Source organism: Phyllobates terribilis, unplaced genomic scaffold (assembly GCF_046119375.1).
Source record: "Phyllobates terribilis strain yellow unplaced genomic scaffold, ASM4611937v1 Scaffold_7__3_contigs__length_470593459, whole genome shotgun sequence".
Classification (NCBI taxonomy): domain Eukaryota; kingdom Metazoa; phylum Chordata; class Amphibia; order Anura; family Dendrobatidae; genus Phyllobates; species Phyllobates terribilis.
Window position 1 is genome coordinate 139,699,085 of NW_027362767.1, and position 17,806 is coordinate 139,716,890.

The following is a 17,806-nucleotide window of genomic DNA, read 5'->3' on the forward strand; positions in this document are numbered from 1 at the left end:
CTCATTACTGCCATCTTAGTCTTAGCTCCCGGTTGGGCTTTGTAAGAAGCCATTATTTTTCTGTATATTGCAATACGTAGAAAAAGATCAAAGAATCGCTGATTTAAGTCCTCTAAAAATTAACAAAAAAAAAATGAAAAATTCAAATCACACCATTTTCCTTGTTAAAAATAATGAGAATATATTTGGTATTCTAAAATTTGTAAAAGTCTGATTTATCAAGGTATAAAATTAATTAATCCGTATGGTGAGCGCCATAAAGAGGAAAAAAATCAAAACACAAGAATTGTGGTTTTTTGGTTCTCACATCGCCCCTTAAAAAAATATATATATATATATAAATATTGGTATCAAAAACATCATCGCTATAAAAAAAAAAAATAATAAAATAAAAAAAAAAGAAATCGCCTCGCTCCATCGTTGGAAAAAATATGTTACTGGGCGGTCTCCGAAAATGACAATAGATCAAATATTTTATTTATTTTTACAAATCTTTGATTTATTTTTTACAGAAGTTTAAAATGAGAAATACAAGTAAAAATAAGAAGAAACGATGTCCAGAGCCACTGAAATACTAGTCTGGTTCTGCCGGAATCGTCCTGAACTGGAAATTCATGGATCATAATCGTTGAACGCCGTATAAGCTGCCATACATGCGTGCTGCTATACGCCTAGAGTGCTGGAGCGGGGCACAGTGAGCCCACCTGAGCATGCAGGGGTCCACGTGAGCCATATGCAGGGGCGCCTTCATGTGGTCCACAACAGGACTGCACATGCTGAGCCTGTGAATAGCCCATGGCCTCTGTATCCCCAGCTCGCTGACTATTTGCTGAGTATTACTGAACGCTCCACCACCTGCGGGACACAGCCTTCTGCATGCTGGTGGTTGTAGTGTCACAACAGGCAATAAATAAGTTAACAGAACCTATTTCCCTGTAACCCACAGAACGAGCATCTTCCTACACAATAGTGAGGTATTCCAGATAGGTGATCACTTCTGGATCTGTGGGGTCCGACCGCTAAGACCCCCAATCAGTCACCAGAACAGGGCAATTCTGTATTGAATATATCTTTAATCTTCTCTCTCTTAAACAACGAGATAAAACCCATAAAGTGCTATTCACATATACAGCAGATCTCCATTACTACACAGGTAGTGGGGACAGAAGTGAAGGACTGCCACGTGCCTCTGCTTTCTGTTCAGGCCTCATTTATCACTTGTCAAAGTTATGAAGAGCCCAAAATGTAGAAACCAACTACATTTCATGTTAACTGCAATTTTTTTTGTTTTATAGGAAGAAATAGTGGGAATTCTCTGAAGAAAAAATGACAAAGTGTTTAGTTCCTCACTTTTCTTCCGGTCACACCTAGGTTTGAAATCTGCTGCTTTCTTATCTCTGGGGCCATAAAGAAGATAAGTAACCTGATGTACTGATAAGGGAAGCAGGTCACCCCACATAGGACTGTATACTGATGACTGTATCTGGGTAATAAAGCAGATGTCTGTGTCACACATGCATGTGTGGCACCCCTGAGGATTCAGTCGCCACAGAGGTGCTGCACCTCACCCAGACGTGTGGTGTCTCCTTCTCTCAGGTAAGGAGGGAGTGCTGCCCGAGACCCCAACACCCACATTCAACACTACACTGCTCCAGGCCAGCTGGAAGGGCAAGATGCATTGTGTTTTCCTGCTGAGCCCTGTCCCTGGCTGGAGTGGGGGGAACCCAAAGGTACAGGGAACCAGTAGTGGGTGTGGGTGGAGGAAGCATTTTAGGGGAGCACCATTGTAGGAGATATATAATGGGAAGTCATCTTAGGGTGGCAGAAGAGTTGAGTAGGTCAGTCAATGAAGACAGTCTGGGAGCAGAGCCTCCTTAGGAGCTCTGCCCCACAAGTGGGGCCTAGTGCTAGAGGCCCAGGAGGGGAGCAGAGGAGGAAGGCTCCGTTCTATTGAAGGGAGCCCAGGGGGTACGGCGAGTGCAGGACGGCACTCGTACGCCCCGAATCTGTCAGAAGACAGAATGATCAGGCCGCAAGAAGGGGACCGGCCCCTGGACCAGCCGTGTTACTCCAGGTCTCGGCTGGAAAAACCGGAGGCTTCTGGCTTTTATAGTGCAGTTGCCAAAGCCTCATCTTAGTCACCGTGAGGGTCAAAGAGGTCCGGGAACTCCAAGTTGCCCAGAGGGACTTCAGAGCACCCGAGCGGGACTGTGAGTGGGGAAGCGCAGGGCAGGAAGGAGAAGACCCAGCGTGAAGTCGGTCTAGAGAGGAACACAAGAAAGCGGGGCTCCGTCAGGTGCTCCTAACCTACCTGAGGAAGAGCTGAACCCCCGGTCTGGTGAAAGCAGCGCGACGTGGGAGGCTGGCACTCGCGCTGTGTATCAGTGGAACATACATGAGAACTGTGAGTAAAGACTCGGATGACTGCACCGCACTGCCTCCGTCCATTATTTCAGCTGCGCCATCTTTCTCCCTGCACTACAGCGCCCAGCACATCCAACAAATATCTACACTGCCCTGGAGCTAGCTCTTCCCGTGGAGAGCCACACCATCCCTGCTGCAGTAACATCAGCTTCAGAGGACCTGCTCCGCAGCGGCGGCTCCCTTTGGCCGCATTCCACAGGTGGCGTCACGAACTTTATAAATCCCCTATAAATAGAAAAAACCCCAACTTTTTATTGACCGCCCTGGGCCGCGGACCGGGCCAGCCACCGTGATATCCCCCACCAGCATCCATAGGCCCGGCTGCCGAGTACCCCCACGGCCCAAGGGGCGCGTCAAACTTGGCGTCATGAACAGGATTTCGTGCCCGTTACAACGAACAGGATTCCGTGCCCGTTGCGACTGGGTACTGTACGCCTTAAAGAACTGTGTTATGTTGTTGAATATGGCACCCGCCCCAGAAGAACGGGCGCCATTATGTGCATGATCAAAAACAACAATATGGAACCTCCCATCGTGGGCCGGGTCCCAGAATGGCGCCAAAAGCACACCCTGCCCCTTGCAACAGTGACTGTCCGTATAGATGTGTCCGTCAAGGCAGGGAGGACGTCACAGGGAGTGACCGACAGCAGGCTGCCATGGGACCGCCCCCGAAAGGGGAGGAAGAGAGAAGGAATGGAGGCAGGGTGTGACCTTAACAAGTCTAGACAGACCGCACCCGGCAGCCAGCATGGACGGAAGCGAGGATCCAGACTCCGCCTCTGGCCTGCATCAACAAGTAACCCCCCTCACGCTGGAGGGGGAATCAAGTAAACTGTCCCCGGAGGATACGGAATTCCTCCAACAAGAGATCCTGGAGCTGAGCCAGCAGGTGGAACGGGCCCAACAAGCAGCGGTCACCAGGTGGAAGAGCGAGCTGCTAGAAAAGTTAGTAGCTCGGCGGCGGCCAGCACCGGATACCAGCGGCAGCGCTCCAGCCCCGGCGGAGCCAGAGGAGCACCAGGAGGCCGTATACAGCACTGGAGCAGGTAGGAAGAGTTCCCCTGTCCCGGGCGCTGCAAGCGCCAACCTGCTCCTTGGCCTCCTACGCCAGCACTCCCCGTACCCCGCCATGTACTCCCTGGAGCAGCTGCTCAGCCCGGAACCTCCACCCCCGGGCACTGATCCTGAGGAACTCCTGCTTGGTTCCCTCCCGGAACCTCCACCCCCGGGCGCTGAATTCAAAAACCTTCTGCTCGGTTCCCTCCCGGAACCGCCACCTCCGGCACCCGAGTGGGTGTATAGCGCGCTGTCTTTTGATTGGTCTGCCCGGTTTGAGGACCAGCAGCCGTGCCCGCTACTCCCGACACCAGCGTCCCCGATTGCCTGCCCCAGCGGAGAAGAATTTAGTTGGGACAACCGGGGGGGGGACCTGATGGGGTTCCCGCAGGAGACACAAGCTGAAGCCCTGCAGAGAAAGGAGTTCTGCAGGCCGGAGCTCCAACAGCTGGAGAAGGAGCGGCGCACTCGGCGGGCGCGTTGTGAGCGGTTAGAGGCCCGGAACAAGGCCACAAAGGCTCAAGCCCGGCAGGCGGAATCTGCCCACCCCAGCCCCCGTAAAGAAGGACTTGTAGTAAAGTTCGACTTGAAGGCTGGGTGGGGCTTTATCCGCGATCCCAATTTTAACCGGGATATTTTCGTGAACCGGCGGGATGTTGAGCCCGAGCTGGAACAGGGCCATCCCGACTGGAACTTGTACCCCGGTGACCGTGTCACTTACACTCGACACCACGGGGAACGCGGGTGGTATGCCCTCCAGGTGTACCACGTGATTGAGGAAGGAGAGGACACGCCCGAGCATTTCTTGGCTGATGAGCCGGCTGGGTCCAGCAAAAATCAAGAGTACCCCAGGCGGGGACCCCACTACTAGTACAGTAGGTGGGACTAAACTGTAAATAGTCACCCGTAAGGGTACAAAAATTTAAAGTTGTTTATGTGTGCATAATTACCCGTCAGGGTATACAGACTCCAGGCTGAGGACTGTGAGCAGCCGAGAACTGATATTGTATATAGTTTTGCACTTCTTAAAGTGCTCTCTATTGGTTTTATAAGTGCAAATGTGTCACCCTGGCCTGGATGCCACAAGTTTAATAAAGCTGTGTCTGAGAGCAAGGGGGAGGTTCTCTAGTCAGGGGAACATTAGCATGCAGTACCTCCTGTCTCAGGCCAGTAGGGGGAGCAGGCTGCCCCTATAAAAGCTGGAACTGGGGGCAGGGTTAGTGAGAACTTGACGACCTGTCTCAGGACTGAGACTTGTCCCAGAGCAGAGCAGGGACAGACAGTTGTATTGCACCTAAGAGGAAGTGTGGCAGGAGGAGAGCCACAAGCCAGAGACAAGAGGCGAAGAGAGCCTGTCTTGGCAGATAACGGACTTAATTTACCAGACTTTGGTATCTGAGGCTGGGAGGATTCCACATCCCCCAGCAGATAACTAGTCCGCAGGGGACTGTATATTCCTTGGCCTAAGAAGCCTGGAGGCCCTGCCACAACAGAAGGGACCAGCACAGCCGTACCAGGCCGGGAGCAGAAAGGAACCCACGTCGCAGGTCATACAGGCGAGAATACACGGAGAGCTCGGAAACGTGGGCTGTTACCCTATAAGGAGGAGATAGCCAGAAGGAGCGCAGAAAGCACGGTAGGCCTACACCATCACCCTGACCAGGGCCAATTTCCCAATTGCTCTCAGACATCCAGGTCCCCTCCTAGCCGGGACTGTTTATGGGTCAGTTTACCTGTTCTAGTAAAGACCCTGGACTGCAACCTGTTGTCTGTGTGCTCCTTTGCGCCTCCAGCACTACCGGTACTGGGACTCTCACCACCATCACTCCCACCATCCATTATACTGCCCTGGGGCCGCACTCTTCCCGTGGGGAGTCACACTACCCTAGCTGCACACCTCATCAGCCCCAGCGGTCTGCATGCAGCGGCGGTTCCTAATAACCGCAATCCACGGGTGGCGTAGTCGGACATAATCATCAGCACATAACGGACTACCACTGGCCTGACCACCCTGAGCCACGGAACCGGGTTGCCACTACTACCCCCATCGTTCCCCTATTGCCCGGATCCGAGTGCCCCACGGCCCAGGGGGCGAGTCACAACCAAGTGACCTCAGAACAAAAACCCGTTTGGCATGGCGGAAGACGTGGTCCAGCACCAGGATCACTTATGCCCTGCAGCCACGCCCAGGGCCTACGTTGAGGGTTTGCGGACGGGTCCCTCATGCTGCTACTTTTGCACCTGTTTGAAAAGGAAAATGGACACCCAGTTACAGAATGTGCTGTAACCTGTTACAGAATGTTATTAAAAATGTTTTATAGTGTAATGATGACCTGTAACGTTTAAAGAGAAGTACCTCCCATAAAGGGAAGAAATGTTTTTGTTACAATCTTATATGAGAATGCATTCTAAAAACTGCATGTCTAATATACCGTGTTTTGCTCAGTTCCAGCCCGCGGACGTGCTGTGTTTTACCAGGGGGGAGTGTGGCGCCCCTGAGGGTTCAGTCGCCACAGAGGTACTGCACCTCACCCAGAGGTGTGGTGTCTCCTTCTCTCAGGTAAGGAGGGAGTGCTGCCCGGAACCCCAACACCCACATTCAACACTACACTGATCCAGGCCGGTTGGAAGGGCAAGATGCATTGTGTTTTCCTGCTGAGCCCTGTCCCTGGCTGGAGTGGGGGGAACCCAAAGGTAGGGGGAACCAGTAGTGGGTGTGGGTGGAGGAAGCATTTTAGGGGAGCACCATTGTAGGAGATATATAATGGGAAGTCATCTTAGGTGGCAGAAGAGTTGAGTAGGTCAGTCAATGAAGACAGTCTGGGAGCAGAGCCTCCTTAGGAGCTCTGCCCCACAAGTGGGGCCTAGTGCTAGAGGCCCAGGAGGGGAGCAGAGGAGGAAGGCTCCATTCTATTGAAGGGATCCCAGGGGGTACGGCGAGTGCAGGACGGCACCCGTACGCCCCGAATCTGTCAGAAGACAGAGGGATCAGGCTGCAAGAAGGGGACCGGCCCCTGGACCAGCCGTGTTACTCCAGGTCTCTGGCTTTTATAGTGCAGTTGCCAAAGCCACATCTTAGTCACCGTGAGGGTCAAGCAGGTCCGGGAACTCCAAGTTGCCCAGAGGGACTTCAGAGCACCCAAGCGGGACTGTGAGTGGGGAAGCGCAGGGCAGGAGGGAGAAGACCCAGCGTGAAGTCGGTCTAGAGAGGAACACAAGAAAGCGGGGTTCCGTCAGGTGCTCCTAACCTACCTGAGGAAGAGCTGAACCCCCGGTCTGGTGAACGCAGCGCGACGTGGGAGGCTGGCACCCGCGCAGTGTATCAGTGGAACGTACATGAGAACTGTGAGTGAAGACTCGGATGACTGCACCGCACTACCTCCATCCATTATTTCAGCTGCGCCATCTTTCCCCTTGCACTACAATGCCCAGCACACCCAACAAATATCTACACTGCCCTGGAGCTAGCTCTTCCTGTGGAGAGCCACACCATCCCTGCTGCAGTAACATTAGCTTCAGAGGACCTGCTCCGCAGCGGCGGCTCCCTTTAGCCGCATACCACAGGTGGCGTCACAAACTTTATAAATCCCCTATAAATAGAAAAAAAATACCTTTTTATTGACCGCCCTGGGCCACGGACCGGGCCAGCCACCGTGATATCCCCCACCAGCATCCATAGGCCCGGCTGCCGAGTACCCCCACGGCCCAGGGGGCGCGTCACATGGAGTCTGTATGGTCTTCTCATGTTTGGGTGGGTTTCCTCCGGATATTCTGTCTTCCTCCCAAACTGCAATAGACATAAGCTTAGATTGTGAGCTCCAACAGGGACTGATCACATAGTAGGGCCATACTCAGTCTTCCTGAACCTTGAATGGAGCAGGAGGGTGCAGATGTGGCCCCTACTCCATTCATTTACCGCTAGATCACCCTCCCAGGACCTCCGTTCTAGGAAACTAGGTCCCAGCAGTTGGACCTTACCATTCATACATCTATAATTTATCCTGTGCATAGGTGATAAATGGTTGACTTGGAATAACTCTTCTAACTTGGCCAAGCGCAATAAATTTACTGCAAGGCAATCTATCAGGAGCAGGTCAGGTCCCGGATTGTTGGACATAGTTGAGGACCCTGGGGTGAAAACAGTTGATTTCTTACCACTTCAGTCTTCTCTTTTGCCAGCTCAATAAGGGAATAGAAGCATCACTAATGTCCACTCTTTTTTTTATAGAACCTGGCAATCACACCATTGTTGGACGTCTGCCCAGCAGAACAGAGATCTGTCAGTAAAAAAAGTAAAAAACATAATTTTTGGCCTTATATGCCTATTGAAGGTGGGCATTAAGACGTAGTCAACAAGGCTATGGTTTAACTATACACCAAGAATATTGGTCCAAAGACTGCATGTAAAAAATGGTTTCGAGATTCATTGGTCAATTTATAGTAATCGTGCAAATCAACCCAGTCACTTTCAGTCTAAAACTTCTTTTTACTCTGAACTGATGTGGAAACCTGTATAGAAAGTTTTAAAAGAAACTGAAAAGGTTTCACACATTTGCCAGTTTTGATCAAATCAGAGAGTCGATCAATCAGAGACAAGAGCACACAAAACAGAGTGAGTGTACGGGCTTGTCTGGTCCTCAGATGCCCAGTCACAAGTTTTTATTACAATCACAGAGATAAGGAAAAGGGAATAGCTTCACATTACCTAAGGAGGAAAATATTGTAATTGGGAAAAGAAAGTATTATAATTGGAAATAACAAAATCGTAAATTTAGGAAACTGATGCAGATGTCCTTGAAACTAAAACTAGCTCTGTCCAATTAACTATACTTTTAAAAACAAGAGAAAGCTTAACACATACACCTCTATATAACATACAGTGCCCTGTGTTAAGCTTTTATGAATAACACTTATAAAGCTAATATTAAAATACAAAATTATCAAAGATGAATTGTCTAGATAATAATAAAAGCAAAGTATAAATATTTACCATAACAGAACATTTAAGAACAATAAATGTTCCTCGCCAATCAAGTCTTCTTCTGCTTCTGATTTTCATCCAAATGTGGAATATCAGATTAACCAAATCTTGGAGTGCAAGAAAGGTCGTAGGAAACTTCTGTACTTTCTAGACTGTAAGGGATGCAGTTCTGAAGAGAGATGATGGGTTACTAGGAAAGACATTAGTGCCGCAAGATTGCTCAAGAAGTTTTAGGCCAAGCATCCTCTCTTTTATGACGAACTCTTCTAGAAGTTGAGCTAATCGGAGAAGTACTGTTACTTACCTCTGCAAGCTGCAGTACGAGGCTGTCTTTCTTCTTCCAGGGCTCCATCTGATCCTGTGAATGTCGGGTTATCAGGGTAACCAGGCATGCACCTCTGATGTCGCGCTTGTACACTCGGGTGGAGGCACACTGCCTGAGTATTTAGGTAATTTGAAATTTGCCTCCACCACACTGCTGGTCTCTGCTGTTCTCTACATGTGTCCACCCACCAACAAAGCAACAGTGGCACTGGTTGTCCTCCTAGCCACCACTCCCATTTACATTTTTCTGGTTATTAATCCTATATTAGTGCCCACTTGCTACTCCACTGCCAGAAACTGCTGTGTATCTAGATTTTGGTTATGTATGTTGATAATTTCTGGCCTACCCCACTCTACTTTTGCCCAAATTTTTGGTGTTATGTAAGGGGGAAGACCGGGGTGTAATTACTTTCAGAGCAAGGGATCCAGAACTGCCGGGGCCATGCCTCTGGTTGCAGGGGGAAGACAGACTGCAAGCACAGGAGTCAAGTGACTGGGAAGCTGGGGGCGTGTCCAGAGGGAGAGCTGGGAGCTCAGGTGACTGGGGAACTCCTGGTGTGGCTAGAGAGAGGAAGAGATGAGGACGTTTGCGCGGGAAAGCGGAGCTGGGTCCTGCTCAGCAGAGCAGTGTGAGAGGGTCCAGGTGTTATGATCTGCAACATAAACTAAGGAAAGAATGGTGCAGCACCCCGAGGGCTCGGCTGCTACAGGGGTATTACACCTCAGACCAGAGGTGTGGTATTCCACTCCCGGGTAAGGATGGAGTGTGGACTAGGGCTCGTTTAGCTGCATGCACCACACACACCCCATTTCCGAGGGACAGCTCAACGGTGCTCCCACAGAAGTGCAGGCACGACAGCTTCTGTCCCTGGCTGGAGTGGGGAGGGGGAGGAAAACCCAGTGGTGTAGGAGCAGCTAGGGGTGGGTCTCTGGGCATAGGTAGGAGCCCATTGGTTGCTAGTCACCTGGGCTCGGGTGTTAGAAGGAGGTATATAAGGTGGGCACCATCTTAGAACAGTGTTCAGTGCAGTCGGGGAAGCTCAGTGTGAGGAGAGCAGAGAGGGAGCAGCAGATCAGGCTGGGTGCTGCTCCACGGGCAGGCCTTGTCAGGAGGCCGGGGCCTGAGAGAGAGAGGAGAAGGAACAGAAAGGAAAGTAAGAAAGGAACAGGAACACAGAGAAAGGCCCAGAGACACGAGGACAGAGAGAACCCTAAGGACCCAGGAGACTGCGGGTGACGGGTTGGCAGAGCAGGGTACCGGGACCCAAATTGGTGGAGGCAACAAATTCCTCAGCCAAAGACCGGAAGTTGTGACCACATCTTGGTGCGACCCCTCACTACATCTACCAGGAAAGCATACCACATAGGGTCAGGGAAACCGGAGAGAGGTTTCGCCAAGAGAAGGCCCGAGGAAGCTGGACAAAGGTGGGTCACTGGTGGGGACGGCCAGAGAAAGGAAGAGAAGGGAGCCCTGTGCCACGCTCTGGAATTGCCTGGGAGTTGGTCGAGCCCCTTGCCTGGTGGACGCAGCACGGCTTGGGCAGTCACCGCCGGTACCGAGGTGACTAGGACCAGTGAAGAACTGTGAGTAAAGCATTGGAAACTGCAACCACACGTCTCTGTGTTTCATCGCCACTCCAGCACCATTAGTACCGGGACGCTCACACCATCACCCCCATCATCCACACTAGCTGCCCTGAGGCAATACTTCTCCCGTGGGGAGTTATCCCATTCTTGGCTGCGCATACAACATCAGCCTCAGCGGTCTGCAGCGCAGCGGCGGTCCCCACTGACCGCAATCCACGGGTGGCGTAGTCGGACACTTGTTATTACACTAAGACTGCCACTGGTTTGACCACCCTGGGCCACGGACCGGGTCGCCGCCACACGGAGACTACAACCCCCAGCATCCCACAAGAGGCCCGGTTCCGGGTTCCCCACGCGGCCCAGGGGGCGAGTCAATGGGAAAAGCTGTCCCTACAGTAAGACTAAGCTGAATCCCCACGATGTAGCGGGCAGCCTGTTCCTTGGGAACAGACCCGCCTTCGTCCTCGGCTAGTCTGAGCGGAGACCTATAGAATAAAGGGAGGGGTCCCTAAAAGAACTAAGGACTGGGACAAAAATGGGACACCTCCTAACAGAAGTTGTTGCAGAGCAAAAAGACAAACTGACAAAAAGTACTAGAGGTCCCAGAGGACCAAGCAAACTAGACAGAGATAGGCACCGAAGCACCTGGCTAGAGAGACAGGCAAAAAACACTGAAGTTCAGCAAAGCCAGAAGGGCGGAGCTGGAATATATAGGCAGCTGGTCATGTGACCGCAAAACACAAGATAGCAAAAACTAACAGGAGGGTTCTAACACCAGGCTCCTGGCTATAGTACTTGGAGCAAGGGATCCGAGTGCAGTGGACCGGAGGAGTCACGCCGACTGTAGGGAGAAGAGACGCAGGGTCCGTGGAGCTGAGCACGTGAAGTGCCGTGTTATGAACTAGGGGCTCAGCGGGTAAAACCGGAGACTGCCCGCTGCTGCCAGAAGACAGAGCATTGTTTGGGTGGGGAAGCCTGAAGAAATCAACACCGGCTTCAACTGGCAACTGCCTTGTGGAGGACAACAGTCAACTAAAGTGTAAAAAAATGTTGATTACAACCGGTTGGACCCTGCTACATCTAGTTAAACTGTGAACTGTCAGTGATAGACTTTTACCTGCTTTTCCCTTGTTTTTCCCCCATATTTTCCCGTTACTCCCTGTGTGGAGATTGACCCTGTTATCATAAACATTCCCTGTTTATTAACCCCGTATTGGCTGCTCTGTGTTTCTGTGTCACTGCATCTACAGTAAAGTACCCGTGTTACACTTAACACCCATTCTCTTTTCTTTTTCTGTTCAGTCTTTACCTCTATGAAAAATTCCAAGAAGACCAGGTTTCCTATATATTTGACCAGGTCAGGCATGGTGCCAGCACCTGGTGAACCCAGGCAAGTTCCAGTTATAGATGAGCGAATAAATTTGATTTGAATTGAATTCTACTCAATTTTTACAAAAATCCACATTCTTCAAAATGCAGATTTTTAGTAATTCGCTTCCACTCAGATTCAGCAAAATGGCCATTTTTTTGAACCGTAAAGAACCATCAAAAGGTTAAAAAGAAATCTTCATACCCATCTAATGGATCACCTCTCCGACCCCCTTCTCCTGACCATCACCCAATCCCATCCTCTTCCGATCCCTGCCGCTTACACTGAAGTACACAGTGAGTTTACAGTGTCTGGTTCTGATGGGGCCGGGGTGGTTCTGTTGTTGTGACCTTTTGCGCACATGCACAAGACCCTCTTGGGCCTCATCATAGCCGGAAGTTCAGGATCACTGTGAAAGATCCGGGGATTTCAGCGCGAGCTGCGGGGATCAGATGAGGACAGGAAGGGTGAAGATGGTGTAAGGGGGAAAACCGGGGTGTAAGTACTTTCAGAGCAAGGGATCCAGAACTGCCGGGGCTGTACCTCTGGTTGCAGGGGGAAGACAGACTGTGAGCACAGGAGTCGGGTGACTGGGAAGCTGGGGGCGTGTTCAGAGTGAGAGCTGGGAGGTCAGGTGACTGGGAAACTGGTGGCGTGGCTAGAGAGAGGGAGAGATGAGGACTTTTGCAAGGGAAAGTGGCAAGAGAGTTCTGCTCAGGAGAGCAGAGTGAGAGGGTCCAGGCTCTTGGCTCCAGTACTGGGAGCAAGATGCGAGTGCAGTGGACCAGAGGAGTCAAGCCGACTAGAGGGAGAAGAGACGCAGGGTCCGTGAAGTCGAGCACGTGAGGTGCACTGTTATGGACTAGGGGCTCAGCGGGTAAAACCGGAGACCGCCCGCTGCCGCCAGAAGACTGAGCATTGTTTGGGCGGGGAAGCCTGAAGAACGTGTCACCAGCATCAGCTGGCAACTGCCTTGTGGAGGATAAAAGTCAGCTAAGTGTAAAAACTGTCTTTTACAACCAGTTTGACTCTGCTACATCTAGTTAAACTGTGAACTGTCAGTTATAGACTTCTACCTGCTATTTCCCTTGTTTTTCCCCATATTTTCCCCTGTTACTCCCTGCGTGGAGATTTACCCTGTTATCATAAACCTCCCCTGTTTATTAACCCTGTATTGGCTGCTCTGTGTTTCTGTGTCACTGCATCTGACGTGCCCCCTGGGCCGTGGGGTACTCGGTGCTGGGCTGGTCGTTGTTGGGGGAGATGTCATAGTGGTGGTGACCCGGTCCATGACCCAGGGCAGTCAATCAAAAGGGAAATATTTACAGGGGATTTATAGTTTTTATATACAGTTCATGACGCCACCTGTGGTATGCGGCTATTTGGAGCCGCCGCTGCGGAGCAGGTCCTCTGGAGCTGGTGTGAATGCAGCAGCGTTGGTTTAGCTCTCCACAGGTAGAGCTTAGCTCCAGGGCAGTGTAGATGTTGCTATTATGAAGTACCACTCGTGGTGCCATGTAGTGCAGGGGGTGATGGCGCAGCAGCAATAACTGACAGAGACGGTGGGGTGCAGTCTTCAAGGTTTTACTCACAGTTGTCAAGTTCCTCAGGTTGCACTGTACAACTTACAGCCTCCCACATCGCGCTGCGTTCACCAGGCAGGGGTTCAGCCAACCCTCAGGTACCTCCAGAGTACATAGCAGGACCCCCTTCTGTGTATTCCTTCTGGCCGTCTCCCTGCACCTCACATATAGTGTCCCAATTCAGTGACCGCGGACCTTGTCGGGCGACGTTTTCTGTGCTAGTTTAGGGACCGGTCCCCTCTGTGCTACCTGACCCCTCCACTGCCTGGCAGATTCAGGCGTACGGGTGTCCTCCAGCACTTCCCGTACCCCTGGGGTCCCTCCCACATTCCTGGAGCCTTTCCTGCTCCTCTCTCTCCAGTCCTGGGCCTCTCCTCAGGCCCGCCTACTGAGCAGAGCTCCTACAGAGCTCCTGCTCCCAACTCCTCCTCTCACTGAAGAACTGTCTGAACTCTCTCTAGAATGTTCCACCCTCTTTTTATATCACTTCTTTCAATGCTCCCCTGATTTACTTCCTCCACCCATACCCACTACATGGTTCCCCCTACTTTGGTTCCCCTCACTCCAGCCAGGGACAGGGCTCAGCAGGAAGCGCGACACATCTTGCCCTTTCAGCTGGCCTGGAATAGTGTAGTGTTGGATGCAGGTGTTAGGGTCCCGGGCTGTACTCCCTTCCTTACCTGAGAGTGAGATACCACACCTCTGGGTGAGATGCAGTACCTCTGTGGTGACCGAACCCTCAGGGGTGCCACACATCTAAAGTACACGTGTTACAATGACTCCGTGTAAAAATGAAAAGTTGAGGACCAAAGCAATAGATTTGTGGGAAAAATATATATTGATTCATGTTTTACATTTCAGTTTGCATTAATTTCTATGTAGCACCTTAAGGGTTAACAAATCTGCTATGGATCCGGGTGGTGGAACTGACGTGCCCCCTGGGCCTGTGTTGTGGATGCACGTGTGCGGGAGTACCCGGAGCCGGATCGCTGGGGGTTGTAGTCTTCCGTGGCGGTGACCCGGTCCGTGCACAGGGTGGTCAAACCAGTGGCAGTCTTAATAGAATTATGATTGTCTGACTACGCCACCCGTGGATTAAGGTCAGTGGGGACCGCCGCTGCAAGGCAGACCGCTGAGGCCGGTGTTATGTGTGCAGCTAAGAATGGGATGACTCCCCACGGGAGGAGTACAGCCTCAGGGCAGTTAGTGTGGATGATGGGAGTGATGGTGCACGAGCGCAGCAGGAATAACTCAGAGTCCGTGCAGTGCAGTTCAGGGTCTTTACTGGTGTTATAAGGCAGACCCTCCCGGGAGTACTGGTTAGCAGTAGGGGCCTGGTCAGTCTGTGAGCAAGCAGGATCTCCCCTGGCCAGGTGGAGTTGTAGGCCTCCCCGTCTATCTGCACTCTTTCCTGGCTACCTTGCTGTATGCGGGTAGAAGTAGCCCACGTCCCTGAGTATACCGTGTGGTGCTCACCCGTATGGCCAGTGACTTGGGGCCTTCTGTTAGCCTCCGCTCCACGACGGCGGTGCTGGTCCCTTGCTTGTGACCATGCCTCCGGGCTTCTATGGCCAGAGGACCTGGAATCCCCTGCCGGTTGGATTCTGCTGCTGGACCTGGATGTCCCCACAGCCTCGGACTCCGTGTCCGGTATTAGTGTCTCCAGCCAGGGCGAGCTATCTGGCTTCCAGCCCCTGGCTCTCACTCCTGCTCCTACAGAGCTCCTGGTTCTTCCTTTCCCTGTGTCTGCTGTCCTCCAGACCAGACTGCGTCTCTGTCTGGGACTCTCTGACCTAATCCCGCCCCAGACCCAGTTTATAAGGGCAGATTCCTCCCCTCCCAGGTCTGGGCGGGCGGTGTTGCATGCTTAGGGCTCCTGACCAGAGAAACCTCCCACCTGCTCCCAGACATAATATTTCTATTACTGTGGCAACCAGACCCCTGGGGTGCCACATTCCCCCCTAGTAAATTTTACTACTCCGGGAATAAACACATTTTTAAAGAAACATAAATGCAGGGTATAAACAATAATACAATAACATATATACAAGTAGCTTTAGTCTGTAGAGGTCACGGCGTGTCCGTAACCAGGTGTCCATATCACCCAAGGCGAAGTCTTAAGCGAGATAGGGGACCTGTCCAAAGCAAACCGCTTGCGTTGGCCCTGGGCGTGGCTGCAAGGCTGAAGCTAGCTACTTTGGGCCGCAAGGAGGCCACGCCAGACAGGTTTTCTCTTCCGTGGCCGTCTTCGCAAGAGGCACCAAGGTGCAACTATCTACAAGAATTGTTCCGGTTATCCAGCGTCCATAACATGTTAGTCCATAGAAATCTGCAGGGTAACTGAGAAACATAATTAATAACAGGCAACAACAAAAACCATCAACATTTCTCAATAAACCGGTAAATTTACAGTGCATTACTTTATATTCTCTAGCGAGCGGGCATCTGACCTCTAGTGACTCTAGTGGACCTACGGAGCTCACTAACTGGTTCTGCACTGCAGGGTGTAGAGGATGTTATAGGTAAGCTGGGCAGCTGTCTGCGCACTCTTTGGCTCACTAGGGGCACGGCAGGCTCACTACTAGCAGAGGGTTGATTCTCCTGGGCTGCTGGTATGGATTCTTCTGCTTCCTGGGCCGGCTGCTCTTCCAGCTCTACCTGGTCTTCTGAAGGCACTTGAGGGGCTGGCTGGAGAAAGGTGAGGACGGGCACCACGATAGCGTTGTTTACTTGTGTCCAGGACCCGGTAAAGTCTCCGAGTACGGTGCTGATCATTTCCTCCTTTTCCTCTACGGGTTGAGGGTCTTCCTGATCTTCATCCGTGCTTTGCAACTTCTCGGGGCACTTTTTCAGGTGGTCTCTGGAGACAGTGGCTGTGGTCTCTCCTCCATCCTTGCTGATGACGTACACCTTTGGATTATTGTGGCTTGAGGGCAGTACGGTGTACGGGTCCTTTTCCCACTGGTCGTCCAACTTATGGAGCCGCCTTTTTCTTTTCAAGACCTGCTCTCCAGGTACCAGGGGAACAGCGGGAGCATGTTGGTTATAAGTCCTTTCCTGCCTTTCTCTTGATTGACAGAGACTTTGCTCGACGCTCTCCTGTACTTTCCGGTACTGCTGCTGCCGTTCTGTATCCCAGTCTGCCTTTGGCGAGGTGTCCTCGGGTGTCAGGACTCCCATATCCAGGTCAACAGGCAGCTTACCAGGTCTTGCTCGCATTAGGTAAGCCGGGGTACAGTTGGTGGAACCTACCGGGATGTGGTTATACAGGTCCACCAGATCGGGCACTTTCTCAGGCCACAGACTGCGTTCTTCCAGGGGCAATGTTTTTAGTAGATCTATCACCACCTGGTTCATCTTCTCGCAGAGTCCATTGGTTTGGGGGTGATAGGGTGTTGTTCTTATCTTCTTGCAGCCATACAGGTTGCAGAACTCCTGGAAGACCTCCGCTTCGAAGGCTGGTCCTTGGTCCGTCAGCACTTGGTCCGGGTACCCGTGTGGGCGGCAGAAGTGCAGCTGGAAGGCTCTAGCTGCTGTTTGTGCTGTTAAGTCTTTGACGGGGACCACCACTAGGAATCGGGAGTAGTGATCCACGATGGTTAGGGCGTAGACATACCCACTTCTGCTTGGAGCCAGTTTAACATGGTCCAGAGCGACCAGTTCCAGCGGCTGCCTGGTGACGATGGGCTGCAGGGGAGTCCTCTGGCTGGCACGGTCCCTTCTTCTTATATTGCCACAGTCTCTACACCACCTCTCAATGGCTCCTCTCATGCCTATCCAGTAGAACCGTTCACGCAGCAGGAACTCCAGCTTCTTCCATCCGAAGTGCCCTGCCCCATTGTGGTAGGCCTCCAGCACCATAGCTGCGTCCCGTCTCGGTGCCACAACCTGCCAGATCAGTTCATGTGTCCGGGAATTGACCATTCTGCGGCACAACTTCTCCTTGTAGAGAAACAGTCTGCTTTTCTCCATCCACAGTTGCTTGGTCTCTTCCGAAGCGTCTGGGTCCAGGCGGGTGTCAGGCTGGGTCAGCATCTCCTTCACCAGATGGACTGCGGGGTCACTGTCCTGCGTCTCCGCCCAGTTGTAGTGGGGTAAGGGGTTGAACATAGCGGATCGCTGGCCCCTCACACGGTGGGAATACTGGGTAATCCCATGATGGTGGAACGCAGGGAGTTCGACCTCTTCCAGTTCTTCTGGATCTTCCCCTTCGTCCGGTAGGTTTGGCATCCTGGACAGGGCGTCCGCGTTGGTATTAGAGCACCCTGCCCGGTATTTGATCGTGAACTCATAGTTGGACAGGCGGGCCATCCATCTCTGCTCCAGGGCACCAAGTCTTGCAGTGTCCAGGTGTGTCAACGGGTTGTTGACCGTGTACACGGTGAACCTGGAAGAGGCAAGGTAATGCTTAAAACGTTCGGTTACTGCCCACACCACTGCCAGGAACTCTAGCTTGAACGAGCTGTAATTCTCAGGGTTTCT